Genomic DNA, 16,166 nt, shown 5'->3' on the forward strand with positions numbered 1-16,166 from the left:
TTGCGTTGGAGAGAGAGAAAAAAAAAGAAAATTTACTTTTTTTTTTTTTTTTTCATTTTTCCTTTTCTCTTTTCTTTAACCTTTCCACAAATATATATATAACCAAATTAAACTTTTCCTTTTTCCTTAAAAAAAAATTCCTTAATTATCTCCCAAAATATATATATACTTATACATATATTTTCCTTTTCCTAAAAAAAAAAAAATCTAATATACACATTTAATTATCTCCATAGATAATCAAATCAGGTAAGAACCTGTCTCTTATACACATCTAGATGTGTATAAGAGACAGCCATAGACTGTCAACTTAAGTACCTCCAGCCTTAGACAGGATTATATACCAATTGAGTTTGTAACCCTAGTTTTACAAGCTAACGACCTATTTTAACTATTAAAACAAGTGGTTAACCTACGCGAGCATGCAACTTATCTTTATTATGAGTTTTAAATGTTTAACCCAATTTTATAACAACTTAAAAAATTTTAGACATGCTAAGCATCCATAACATACATCAAAGGCATTCAACATTTAATATAACATTTATATTAAAACATTTGAAACCCTATACATGCATACTATATATTATAACACTTTATAACATACTTTCAATGTAGACTATATCAGTGATAATGGTCGATCAGTAACGGGGTCTATCAGTGATAAGTCTATATCATTGATATGATCTCATTAAACTATGTCATTGATAATTCCTACCTATGATTATCTGAATATTTCAAATCTCATAAAAAGAAGGCATTCTGCATACAATACTAATTAAATATTATGTTTTCAACTCTATTTAATTCCTATTGTTGCATCAAAAGAAGAAATGACACCAGAATACTTCAAAAAAAAAAAAAAAAATATGGAGATGGAGAAAAAAAGATCGGAGGAAGGATAAAATGTTGCAGAAAAATAAAAAGATTGGAGAACGAATATCTTCTTTAGAAGAAGATGTCGAAGGTCTTAAGGCAACATAAAGATTTTGAAGTTCTTAAAAAAGGACAAACGGAGATTCTCACTTTGTTATATTCTCTAATGGAAATTGTAAAGCAGAAGGTTGCACACAAATGTCAAAGTGAAAGACAATCTCAAGTGTCCTTTGAAAAGAATCGTCCTCCATCTGTGAGTCTAGAAATGATAGATGTCGATGTTGATGCTAATATTGATAAAGTAGTTGAATATGCAACTACTTATGCCAAGGAGAATGAGGTAAAATTATTAAAGCTTTCTAGTTCTTTTACTTTTTTTTTCTAGTGATAGACTATATAAAGTACATATAGTTTACTGACAAAAATGATATACTAATATCTACAGAAGCATGAATAAAATCGTGAGAAAGAGAAGGAAATAGAAGAAACCACTATTGTTGAGGGAAAAAAGGTACCCATCTAGTTAAATGGTAGGCTATTGCTATTATGTTTTTATAGACTTCAAGTGTGCTGCTCATTAAAGTCTATCAGTGATAGATTTCTCTCACTGATAGAATGTTGTCATCTTTTTATTAGAGTCCAACAGTAATATGGAAAAAGTATATTGACATCTTCTACAATTTTATGCATTGGTACACTCATATAAAATATTTACAAAAGATTGAAGACAAGGAGGAAGAAGTCAATGGACATGAAAAAAGGTAAAAAAAAATTGTACATGACAAAGCAAAAAAAGTGAAGGTATAACAATTATCACATTCCCTATATTGCTTCATGACTTATAGACTCAATATATATTTATAAACTTATAATTAAGTATTGACATTTCATGTTATTCAACAAAAGGCAAATACAATGATAAATACTAAAAATGTTAGACCGAAAAGACAGCCTAAACCGTCAAAGAAGATGTTGGAGAATTAAAATGACCAGATTGCAAGAGAACAAAAGGATGCAAAGGAAGAAAAGAATGCAAAAGACAAAAATAAAGCTTCTCCAAAACAAACAAGACCTCCTCCTAGAATCAAGGATATTGCGCCTAGTTTTGACCTAAAACTCTCTTAGATGTAATATTGTTGGGGTTGATGCCCTAAATCTCGTAGGGTTCTGTAGTTTATAAACATCTGTATGAACAAACAGTTTTGTGATTTATAATATGAGATATTTTATTAACTTCAGTCTATGAAATATGAGATATTTTAGTTGCATTAACCAAAAACCAATAAACTAAGATCCCTGGTTATCGTTGTAACTTAAGCAAGTATGTGAAAACATACAAGTGGATCGTACTTTAAATGATAACCTAAATGGTCTGTAGTATATGGATAAAAGAGGGAAACCTTATCCTGGAGACACTATGAGTGTAACCCGCTTTATAAATGTTACAAATGTTGTAAAGTGCTACAAATGGTCTGATCTTGATCATTTATGAATTAGACATGCGAGCGGGGATGCTCTATACAAAGGAGTTTGTATAAGGCTGGACCACGAAATGTTTAGTCTCGTTATATAACGTTGTTCATGACAGACTTTCATTTCACTAGGATGACTATAGGTAACATGACCTTAATCTTGAGTGAGTTGGGAACTTCTGCCTATGCGGGCGGTCCTTTGATTTGCATAGGTGTGAGTGGCCAGATCGCCGACTCAAACCTACCAATTTGGTGATTCGTCTAATTGGGGAGCTGGTAACTCAGCTACATTAGACAGAATTCACTCCTTCCCTGAAACAGGGGTAAGTAGATAAATTGCTCCCTCAAAGGCTGATTCTGGAGCTTGAACAATGTGATACCACACCTTCTCTTGGCCCGAGAAGGGTTTACTCATAATGGGACTATGATGTATTGTTCATAGAGGAATCAGTGGTACTTAAGGAGTTATACTTACGAGTGATTTACTTACGAGTGCTTTGTGAAGGGTCATCGTACTATTGATTGGTTATATCCAATGGACATATAAATATATCTGTAGTGCGAAGAGTGCAGCTGTCAATCTTTAGTGGACTGCTCGGTAGTTAACGGATGGTAGATATCGTGATCAAAGAGTTTAGTCAATTATTCACGTACTGTTGGAGCTTCAAGCTACAGGTCCATAAGGTCCCCTTGGTAGCTCAATGGATTCATGTTGAGAATCAGTTTTTGGATTAGTTTGAAGTGTTCAAATTAACGAGAAGGAATTTGATTATATATGATATAATTAAATTAATTAAATTATATGTGATATAATTGATATAAAGTATTTGATACATTATTTGATTGGAGGAATTAATATAAATATGATTTATATTAGATGCCATAAAGGAGAAAAGAACAATGGTTTATATGTTGTATATGATGTGATATTAAAACTATAGGTTATAAATATAATATGATAAATTAGTTATTATATTTAATAATAATAAATTAATTATAAGATAATTGATTTCGGTTTTTCTCCAAATAACCACCTTAGTGGGTGGTTTTAGTAAGTTTATGGAAACCGAATGGATAAAAGTGAAAATTCTTTTCATTTTTGAGGAATCCACACACAAATAGCATAAAGTTATACGATAGTTTTGAGAGAATAAACGATTGATCGAGAATACTATACAATAGTGACTCACTTGCTAAACAATTGAGTACACAAGTCTATACGATAGACTTCTTCCTTCTCCTACTTACTCGATCGTCTACCTGATCATTCTGTTCCTTCTTCCCTCTTCCAAATCCATACAGAGCCTACACCTCCTGGATTCTCACACCGAGAATACCAAGGTAGCCTCATGGTAGTGTCAAGTTTCTATTCGATGGTCGAGGATTGATTTTCACTCATTGCTGTTCGAGGATTTTCCAGAGGCATGTTGCATGAGTGTTGTGGGGCACGTTACTGAGTTCATTAAGGAAATACTAGAAGAAAAGGTTCTTCAAAGTTATGTTTACTCGATACCTTTGTTTTTACCTTTGTAGCATGTTGTAATTTACTCGTTATGCATAACTGTTGTAGTTTGATTGGCAATGTTTTGTTCTTTCACAATAGGGTTTGGAACGATCTACTTCCGCTCATTGGATCTTTAGATTAAAAGTTCCTTCAATAATGTAGTTGTGGCTTAGTTTAATGTTGTGGCTATTAGACCTTAGTTTTTGTGGATATTTCAGTACTTTAATATTGTGGGATGTGGGATATTATACCCTAGTTTTTGTGGATACATTAGTATCAGTGATAGAAACGATCCATGATAGACTTCATATGTAATTCATTTTGTCATATAAATATAGGAAATTTTTGGATTGTTAGTTGAATAAATGCAAATTAAATATTAGTGATAGAAATCACAGCGACATTGCTTGAAATTAATCACAATAACTTCATATGTGGTTCATTTTGTCATATAAGTATAGAAAATTGTTGGATCGTTAGTTGAATCAGTGCAAATTATGTCCCTTTGTGCTTTCTATTTTAAAGTTCTAAGAATTAAATTCTTTGTATTATGTAATGGGTGGTCAGTGATAGATCAATGTCAATGATAGACCAATATCGGTGGTAAAAAGCATAGTGATATTACTTGAAATTGATGGTACTTTCTTTCATATGTACTTGATTTTGTGTTTTTATTCTATAAAAGTATGTTGGAAAATTTTGAACTTTGTATTGAGAAAAAGTTCAAAGGACTATATTTTGTACTTTAAGTGACATTACTTCACATTGAATAAGAATCAAATTTGAATGTATTACTATTGACAAAAATAGGAAAAAAAAGGTTTTATATTTCTCAAGTAGAATGTTATGTTTGTATGAACAATATAACAATCAAACCAATGGTAAAAATAGCAAACCCTACAACATTGTAAAAATGTTGGCAACCTACATATTTACATCTATAAAGATCACATTAATAGTAAATGTTACATCATTGTATAAATGGTGGAAATTTACACGGTTTACGATTATTACTAACACGACGACAATAACTGCACTTTGTCTGACCCTTTTGCTCGCTAATTGATAATATTCTTTGTTTTCGAGGTCGGCCTGCTGGACGCTTAACAACTATAGGTAATATACTCATGTCAATCCCTATAGACTTCCAATTAGCATGGTTCCTAACTGAACGAATAGAACCAAAATAACACGAAATCAAGGTACTTGTCAAAAAATACTGATGAACAAATGAGTAAGTATCCATGTTGCGTCCACGAATAACAGCAAGTGCATGGGCACATAGAATTTCATCAAGATCCCAAACACGATAGGTACATGATTTGGAATCTAAATGTACCATAAAGTGATTGCTTCCATCAATCACTTGAAATTCGACATCATTAATTGCATTAACCTGAGAAAAATGACACATAGACAAGAAATTAATTAAGATCCAACTATATGAGTCTGTCACTGATAGAAGTCTATCATTGATAGAACTTAATCACTGAAATATTGTGCAATATTACCCATGAAAACAAGTAACTCTTGCTGTGAAGCTTTTTAATATATGATGTTATGTTCGTATTTTTCCATCAGCCCAACTAATCAAACTAGATTTCATACAATATGCAACTTTACTTTTATCATAAAACTATTTCTGAAGTAATTGTCTGATAGAATCGAGTAGTGATGCTACAAGTAAATCTCTAAGCTCTTTTAGAACTGCATTTAAACATTTTGAAATGTTTGTAGTCAACATCTGGTATCTTCCCCTTCTACAATATGCACGAGCCCACTTCTCAAAACCAACATTACTAAGATTGTCTTGTATGCAAGGATATATAGCCTCCATCCATCTCATATTTAGCTCAAAATCAACAATAGTATATGCTTTTCCACATCTAAAAAAACATATTATCAATAGAAGAGTCCTTATATGTCAACTTCAAACTTCTCAAAAGGTGTTGCAAACAAACACAATATCCAGCTGTTGGAAAAATGTTTTGAACACCTTTTGGAATACTTAAATGTCAATCAGATATAATAACTAAACCTTTTCGGTCCCCTAAATTCTCTTTATATTATAAAAAAACCATCTCCATGATGCATCATTTTCAGAGTCTACAATACTAAGGGAAAGAGGAAAAATCGGATTGTTACCATCAATTGTTAACGCCATCAAAAGAGTTCTACCATATTTACATTTCAAAAAGGTGTCGTCAACTGATATCTTTTGCCTACAATATTTCCACCCCTCAATACATAATCCAATTGCCATAAAAGAATACTTAAAATGTCCCTCAGAATTAGTTTCATTCATAGTGAATGAACCTACAATAAGATTTAAAAAAAGATATATAAAAGAATAATTACATGTTGTTTTACAATAGATTTATCACTGATAGACCAATATCATTGATAGACCATATCAGTTAAACAAGTCTATCAAATAATGATTACGTACTCATTGAAAGCTTGATTGATGATATATAAAGGATAAGAGGAAAAAAACAAACTTGGATTAATTTCTTTTAGCTTTGTAAAAAAATATGGGATCAAGGCATAAGATTCCTTTGCACCACCATTCAATGACTTCATAATGTATTATTTCGCCCTCCAAGCTTTATAGTAGCTAACCTTTACCCCAAATTTAGTATGCATGTGAATCATAATATCATCCGGAGTCAAACGGCCGCAAGGGCTAAATTTTTTTTATCATACAATCACCAATCAATGATAAAAATGCTTGTCTATGAGAAGTTTGAATAACATTTATAGAACAACTGTTATTAGCAATATACTTCCTAAGTTCCCATAGTTCCCCACCCTTATAACGAGATGCATGAACGTACCATTGACAATCTTCTTGTGAGCATTTCAACACACTTGATTTAGAATTTGATCACACAGTCTTGAACTTAAAGTTGTTCTTTATAACTATGTAGTTAAAGGACTTTGATACTATTTCCTTACTAGCAAACATATCCTTCTCTTTCAAATCAAATGTAGAAGACAAGCTACTAATATGAACATTCGTTAGGATGTTAAAATCATCATTAATAGGAGAAGAAGAAGACACAACACATAAAAAATGATCAACTCCACTGTTGGAAACTCCTTCTAAAAGAATATCAATGGCATGGGGTCTTGTACTTTGCTCTTTAACTAAATTAAAAAACCAAGCAATATCATTATCTTCATGAATTTTAATCACAATTTGAATGTCATTGATACCAAAATCCAATAAGATTGATAATTGTATTGAAGAAATAGATACATCCAAATGAATTTTCTTTAATATCAAAGTAAAAAAACTCTCAAAACACATAATCTCATTGACCAATACGCTTTTAGTCTTATAATTCAAGTAATTATGTTTATCATCCCACTGTCCACTATGAAAACACCACTACTGCACACTTAATCATATTTCTAAATCACTGCAAGAAACGACAATTAAACTCATAACATTGATAGCCTAGTAGAATAAATAGAAAACAATATCTATCAGTGATAGACTAATATAATAGATACACTATGATAAGTACCTATCATCAGTAGACTAATATCAGTGATAGGAAGTTCATGACTAACGATATCAGCGATAGGAAGTTCATGACTACTAATATCAGTGATAGGAAGTTCATGACTGATTGAAAAAAAAACCTAAATATAAATAAAACAGAAATTAAGTTATGAAGACTGAAAGGAAAAATTAAAGTAGATCAAACGTGTAGAAATCATCAAATCGACTACTAACATCAGCATACTATTGAGTTGTATGTCCTAAAACTCGCAGTTTGTAAAGTTAAGCATTTTCTATTATCAATAAAGATGTTATTCATCATTTTTTCAATAAAGTTGTTATTGAATTTTGTAAATTGCACTTGTAAAGACTAAACCCAGTAAACTAAGATCCTTGACTATTATATAAATACTTGAACTTTATATGGAGACATAAAGATGGATCAAGTTTGAGTAAATAGCCAAAACGGTTTATAGTATACGAATAAGGTTGCCTTATTCTGGTAACATTATCGGATGCGGTCCATTCTGTAGTTGCTACAATTTGTTGTAAAGTGGTACAAACGAAGTGATCCTGATTTGTTCATGTACAGACATGAGGAGTGGGGGCATCCTATGCAATGAGTTTGCGTGTGATCAGACAAAAAATAAGTCACTCTTACTTTATAACATTGTTTACTGTTTAAGACTGACTATTTTACTTAGATGACCTAGGTAACTCGATCTTAATCTTGAGCTAACTATGTGAAGAAAATCTGAGATCTCCATGAGCAGCAGAAGTGGATCGTTCCAAATCCCATTCAAAATGAACACAAACATTTTACAGACTTAAACGAAAACAAACAGATTATGCATAAATCGAAATTACAGCAGGCTACAAGAAGATACAAAAGATAGAGTATGTGTATCTTTGAAGAACTCTTCTTTAAGTATCCCTCAATCATTGTCCAATGCATCCAACGATGCACTCAAACGCAACAAACGGAACAGCCAACAACACGAACAACTAGATGCTCCTCAAACACAATTGAGTCCAACTCGATCCACAAACGAATTTAGAACACCACCACAATGGTTACATTGGTATTCTCGGTGTGAGAATCCAGGAATTGTGGGCTCTGTATGATTTTGGATTGAGGAAGACATGAGGTATACGATCGAGTAAGTGAGAGATAATGAAAATTGTCTATCGTATAGACGATGTACTCGATCGTTTAGAAGATGAAGCCTATTGTATAGACTTTTGCTACTCGATCGTGTAGCAACGATCAAAGGAACAACTATTGTATAGTCAACTCTTAGCTCAATCGTGTATGCTCTTAATGCTATCGCTTAGTAAAAACACTTTTTACTTGATAGCCTTTTTCGTTAGATTTTCCCAAATGAATCAACAACCAATTTTGAAAATTAATTTTTCTTTTTATCTCACGGTTACCATACTTCCAATAACCTCTCACTCAATTCGCTTATTAGAGAAAAAGAATTAATTATTATATTATATTATAAATAAATATGATAACCAACTTATCATATCATATTTATAACCTATAGTTTTAATATTTCATCATATGATACATATAAACTATAGTTCATTTTATATTTTTTGGTATTTAATATAAATTATATTTATGTTAATTCCTCCAATTAATGTATCTAATACATCAAATCAATTATATCACATATAATTGAATTTCCTCTTGTTAATTTGAATACTTCAAATCAACCCAAAATCCGATTCTCAACTCGAACTCATTGAGCTACCAAGGGGACCTCATGGACCTGTAGCTTGAAGCTCCAACGGTACGTGAATAACTGACTAAACTCTTTAGTCACGAGATTCACCATCCGTTAACTGTTGGTCAGTCTAAAGACCGACAACTACACTCTTCGCACTACAAATATATTTTTGTATCCATATGACCAATCAACAGTGCGATAACCCTTCACAAATCGCTCGTAAATACAGTTGGGCCAATTTACCGTTTTGCCCCTATAGTTACATTTAACTCCTTAAGTACCACTGATTTCTCTAATGAACAATAAGTCATAGTCCTACTATGATTGAGTCCTCTCTTCCAAAGAGAGAGTGTGGCCACTATGTTCAAGATCCGGAATCAGCCCTTAAAGGAGCAATTTATCTACTTACCCCTGCTTTGGGGAAGGAGTGAATTCCATCTTGTGTAGCTGAGTTCCCAGCTCCCCAATCAGACGAATCCCCAAAAAGGTAAACTTGTTGAGTTTGCAATCTGGGCACCCTCACCCATACTAATCAAAGGACTGCCCTCATAGGCACAGTTTCCAACTCACCCATGATTAATGTCATGTCACCTATGGTCATTTTAGTGAAATGTAAGTCTCAATTATCAACGGCATTATATTAAGAGAGTAATCATCTCGTGGTCCGGTCTTATACAAACTCTTTGTATAGGACACCCCCGCTCGCATTTCTTCACATAAATAGTCAAGTTTAGACCATTTGTAGCACTTTACAACACTTGTAACATCTACAAAGCGGGCTGTATCCATAGTGTCAACAGGATAAGGTATCCCTTATTTATCCATCTACTACAGATCATTTAGATTATTACTTATGGCATGATCCACTTGTATGTCTCACATACATGCTTAAATTATATGAAATAACCAAGGATCTTAGTTTATTGGATTGACGTAAATGCTTATAAAATAATATTTATTTTATTAATAACGTGTATACAAAATATTTACAAATTACGAGACCACCGGGAGAATTAGGATACCAATTCCAACATTATGAATTCCTATTTATTTGGGATTATCCTTAGATTTGCATTGGTGAGAGTTGACTCAACAACGTCGACTCAATAAGCCTCCTATTTGAGGGATAAGATCGGATAGATAGCTGGGGACATAAGGTGCAAGATGGAATTCACGCCTACCCGATTAAGGATAGGAGGAAGGTTGTTCTCTTAAGTGCTGAATCTAGATCTTGAACGAGGGGCTCCACCCTCTCATTGTCCCGAGAGAGATCCGATTTAGTGATTGGATCACAAACTAATTGTTCATTAGAGGATCAGTGGAACTTAAGGAGCAAAATGTAATTTCGGGGGTAAAACAGCATATTGACCCAATTGTTATTATGAACAACCTGTGAAGGGTCGACTTACTGATTATGGTTAAATCAAGTAGACACAAATATATCTACAGTGAGGAGAGTGCAACTATCGATCTATAGTAGTGTGACTCGGTAGTTAATGAATATTGATTAATCCGGTCTAAAGAGTTTTAGCCAATTAATCTCAAATCATTGAAGCTCATAATCTGTAGGTCCATAAGGTCTTTCTATTAGCTTGTAAAACATGAATACCTTGAATTGGTAAATTGAGTGAATTTGAAATGATTTCAATTTGAAGTGTTCAAATTGCAATTAGTGTTTGAATTATATTCGATATAATTAAACGTTTAACTTATCGAAATTAAACTAAATTGGAGAGTTTATAATATTTAAATATTGATTTAAATTTCAATTACATGAATAAAATTCATGTTCAAAATTAGGTGTGTGACTAATTTAATATTTGATATTAAATTTATTTAATTAATTAAAATCAAATTAATTTTCATTTTTATTCAATTTCAGAAACTGAATTTTGTTTTGAATTTAGTTATTTTTGAATTAACTAAAATTAGAAATAAAAAGATTGAAATTAAGGTTGATAGTGGAGATTTCCAAATTTTAGAAATCTTGATGTGTTTTCATAATACACTTCCACCTAGCCCACTAAACTTATCCAATTGAAGTGTCTAATCTGTGCTTGCATGGTTTTGATGAACAAAACTCTCAATTTTCTGGGATTGAGGGGTGAGTTGTAGAATTTTGAAAAAATTTCTGAAGTTCTCTCTCAAGTACTCAAACCCTCAGAAAATCCATTCACAATTCACTTCAATCTTGAATTCCACCTCTCAAATTCAAAGCTGAGAATACTAGAGAATATCTCTTAGTAGTTCGAATGAGGTGTTGAAGTGGAGAATTCGTGGAGAGCAGCTCGGATTTGGAGGATTCTTCAAAGGTATGATATTCTTGAAAACCCCTTGTTGAAAATTATGTTTTGCATGCTTTTAGAACTCAAATTAAATGTAATTATAGTGCTTATTGATTCTAATTGCTTCCGTTGCATGTTTCTACATTCTATCACATACTTCGATTAAAATCAATGAAACCTGAAAAAGTACAAATGAAAAAAATTTTAAAAAACCTGGAAGAAATCGAATAAAAAACTGAGGAAGAAGACCTAGACATGGGAGAAAGAACCGCACGAGAAAAGGATGAAACAATTCAAATCATGAGTAAGAAATACCAAATCGTGAGTAGAAATACGAAATCGTGAGTAGAAAACTGATCGATCGTTCCTCTCAAAATTGAGTGACGAAGAATGAAGAAGACGTACCTGGAAAACGCACATTAGGTCGACCAAAAAGAAGATAGATGAAAAAGAAATGACAGACTGAATAGTTGAAATAGATGAAAAAAAATGATGAAGCGGCACGATGAAAAAACAGATCCAAAACGAAAAAGAAGACATGGGAGAAGAATGTTATTTTAGGAATTAAAAAAAAGGTAAACGTATCTTTAAAAAATATTCTATATATGCCATTAGTGTTAAAAAAAGGATATATATTTATTTAGTTATAATAAAAAAAATACCTGCTACAAATTTTCCATAAAACTTATTTTTACCATAAAAATTTATTAAATGAATACAACTAATTTGTACCTAAAAAATCAATTAATTAGCTAAGAATATTTAAAATGTATTTAATTAGTAAACTAGGATGAATTAATTTAGTTAGTACAAAAATTTATCTTCAATCATAATAATAACTGATTACTTTTTCTTTTAAATTTTTATAATCAAGCAATTATTTGAGATTAATTTTAATTTGATCTTTCATTATAAAAATTTATTTTTGTTTAATATTCTTTATTATCATATCATATTTTTTTAATCTATTATTCACTATTTATATACTTATTTATTAAAATATATTTTCTTATCTTATTTAATTAAAATTAAAAATACTCATGTTGAACTTAATTAATTATAAAAATGATTAAATATTAGATTATAATTAATATGACGTTCATTTAACATATTAGTTGGTTAATTTTAATTATATATTAATAAATTTTTAAATATTGATAAATTTAACATATTATTAATTTCCTTAATTAAGTTAACTCGATATAAAATGAATGATATTTATTTATTTTATATAATTAATCTATTACAATCCCATGAAATGTCCATACCTTAATTTCATTAAATTAAATACAAATATATTTTTTGTTCACAAAATTTCTGATAGTCACTTTCTATGTACAAACCAAATAGGGGTGGGAATCAGTTCGTTCAGTTCGGTTTGAACCTTTCAAACCGATATTATTCATATATAGAACCGTAACGCACCGTTTGTGGGTTCGAATTACCGAATTGGCTTTCCATGTCGGTTCGGTTCAGTTTGCATGAAATTGGTTTCATTGATGTGGGAAGAACGAAACCGTCGATATTTCGAACTCGGAAGACTAATAACGAGATTGGACTCTGAATCGAAGGATCGAAGATTTATTAATATGATTTGTGAATTCGAGATGAAAAGATCTCAGTATTTGAACTCAAACTGATAAGTATTGATAAATGAGAGTTGAAGAGATCAGATGAAGTATCGAAGAGTCGGTGGTGATGTAGTGTTGCGGCGGCTGTGGTAACTGACGGAGCATCGGAACTGAAGGAGTGGGAAGAGCGGGTTTGCGGGCTCGATCGGCCATATAAACGCCTAAAACGAAAGAATAGTGAAACTGGAAAGCTCGGAACAACTGAAAGAAAGAATTCAGACAGAGACGAAGTGTAGGGTCGGTGCGTTAGAAAAGAATGGAAATATGCTCAGTTTTTTTTGTAAAAAATCTTATTAATATTGATATTAATTATTATTATTATATATAGTATATGTTATATTTAAACGGTTCGGTTTAGTTTAGAAATCGATTTTCAATCTCAGAACCGAACCAAACCATTTAAATTCGATTTTAACATTCCAACGAACCGCATCGAACTGATTTTTTTGGTTTTTCTTATAAATCGGTTCGGTTTAAGCGGCTTTGCTATCCACCCCTACAATCAAACATAATAATCTTTGATTTTCAGACATCTTATTTTCAAATATCTTATTCCTAGATATCATTTATTCTCAAGTATCTATAAAACATTAAACCAAATGGCTCATCAATGAATATGAAGTCCAAACAACAATGCACTATGATGTATGACTTCTATTTACGTATCTTATTTTGTTATGAAATTAAGATAAAAAGTTTGTATAATTTTGAGAATTCTTCTCTCAACAATAGCACCAGTGGTCTAGTGGTAGAATAGTACCCTGCCACGGTACAGACCCGGGTTCGATTCCCGGCTGGTGCATTTTATCTTTGATTTTTGCTGAACCACGTGTAAATTCTTTTGGGCCGTTAGTTCTTACTTCCATTGAGACAAATACTTTTCGGTATTTTCCCTTTTCCTTCTGATTTTTAAGGGATTCATATAAAATATTTTCGTTTTATTTTTTTTATTTAATAATAAATTATAGGAAAATTATTTAAATCATAAAATTATTTTTAAAATTATAGGAATTCGTGTAAATTATTTCGTAATTTTTATAGTGGTTTGGTCAAACTCGACCTACTCCACTCCCTAAGTGCCTTTTCGGAATTTGAATAAAATCTTTCTGACTCTTTTCACGGATTAGAGCCCACCCGTTACACAATCGCTCCTTTTACGAGTTCAAGAGCAAACCCGACTCTTTCTACGGTTTAAGATCAAACCGTTACAAATGTTGGAATTTTTGAAGAATACAATCCAACTCTCACTAGAGTGGATTAATAAGTCTAAGCATTCAATAAGTTTATCCTCACAATACAAGAACACTCTCTCAAGAATAAGATGAAAAGAAAAAAAATTGGGAATTTAGAGAGAGCAACAATGGAACTTTTGAGTTTTGGAGGATTATGAAATGTAAAATTTGTTGATTTAAAATTTGGGGAGAAAGATGGTTTATATAGAGATAGAAAAATTTTTAGAAACCACAATTAATTTGGAGATTTTAAACTAAACTGGTCGTTAGATACAAACAAAATATAATATTAAATTCCTTTACTTTTTAAAATTAATCAAAAAAATAAAAAAACATACCATGTGTCAAAAACTAGCCGTTAGACACAAAAATAAAATAATATTAAATTCATTTTCCTTTTAATTCATTTTCTTTTTAAATTTATTCTCTTAAAGTCAATCCAAAAATAAAAAACATACTATGTGTAAAAAAATTTGCCGTTAGGCACAAACATAAAATAATATTAAATTTATTTTCCTTTTAAATTTCTTTTAAATTTTATTTTTTTTATTTTAAATCAATCCAAAAATCAAAAGTCCATCATAGGTTGATGATCCACCATTCAACCAATATACTGCCACATGTCTACATGCAAATGGCCTGGTTATGCCACGTCATCAACCACAGTATTTTCTTTATAGAATTGTTTCGGTCATATCGTTTTCGTTTTAGCTCCGATTTGAGTGATTCAAGAGGTGTTGGAATCGTTGTTTCGAGCTCTACGCTATGGGCATATTAAAACACTAAGATTTTCAGTAATTAAAAATTGAGTTTGTTATCATCAAAACATTGATTAATTAATTAATTAAAATTAATTAATTTGAGATTAAGGGCAAAAAAGCTAACAATCTCCCCTTTTTGATGAAGACAAACCATTCAAGAAAAATAGCTTGAAATACATGTAAACCATATGTAGCACATAATAAAATTCAACATATCACCATAAAGATCATTCTTGAAATTCACTCAAAAAAATAAATTCTCCTCCTAATTAATACAATCAAAAATTCATAACAATTTATAGCATATTTTTCCTTAAACTTCTCCCCTTTGGAATCATCAAAAAGAATAATTAAGAAAAATTTAGAACTACATAAATATTTCCCTTAAAAACATGAACATAAATTTAGCACAACTCCCCCTAAGAATATAATACATGCTTTCCATATCTCCCTCTATCAAAATGCATTCTAAAAGATTAACAAGTAAAATTATAAAAATCAAGAGACATCACAACGATTAAACCGGCTCAAGCCTATTTTTGCAAAGTTTTCTTCATTCAAAGGCTTGGTAAAAAAATATCCGCTAATTGATTATTAGAGCCTACAAATTCAAGAAATAATTTATCATTTTGCACATGCTCTCTAATAAATTATGCCTTAATGATCAATATGCTGTCCTAGAATGATAGGATTTTAGTCAAATTAATAGCACTAGTATTATTACAAAATATAGGCACAATTATCAAACTTTAATCCAAATCACAAAGATTTATTTCATCCAAAGAATTTGAGCACAACAATTAGCAACTGCAATATATTCCGCTTCGGTAGTGGATAAGACAACCAAATTTTGCTTTCTACTAACCAAGAAACTAAGAAACTACCAAGAAATTGACAAGTCCCACTAGTACCGATCAAGTAAACACCCGCAAAAATCCGCATTGGAATTATCCTACCAAATTAAATTCAACATTTAATAGGATACCATAAGCCTAATCAATAGTACCAAGCAAATATTTTAAAAATTCTTTTAACGGCATGTAAATGTGATTCCTTAGGACAAGATTGAAATCTAGCACAAAGACATACACTAAACATGATATCGGGTCTACTAGCGGTTAAATAAAGTAAAAATCCAATCATACCTCTATAAGTTTT

At 31.2% G+C, this 16,166-nt stretch overlaps 1 non-coding gene across 1 annotated transcript; it reads left to right on the forward strand.

Annotated features, from left to right (window-relative positions):
• Positions 1 to 13,746: 13,746 nt before the first annotated feature.
• TRNAG-GCC lies at positions 13,747 to 13,817 on the forward strand. Its single transcript has one exon. It is a non-coding gene; the product is annotated as a tRNA-Gly (tRNA).
• Positions 13,818 to 16,166: the final 2,349 nt, after the last annotated feature.

This window comes from Benincasa hispida, chromosome 4 (assembly GCF_009727055.1).
Source record: "Benincasa hispida cultivar B227 chromosome 4, ASM972705v1, whole genome shotgun sequence".
Taxonomy (NCBI): Eukaryota; Viridiplantae; Streptophyta; class Magnoliopsida; order Cucurbitales; family Cucurbitaceae; genus Benincasa; species Benincasa hispida.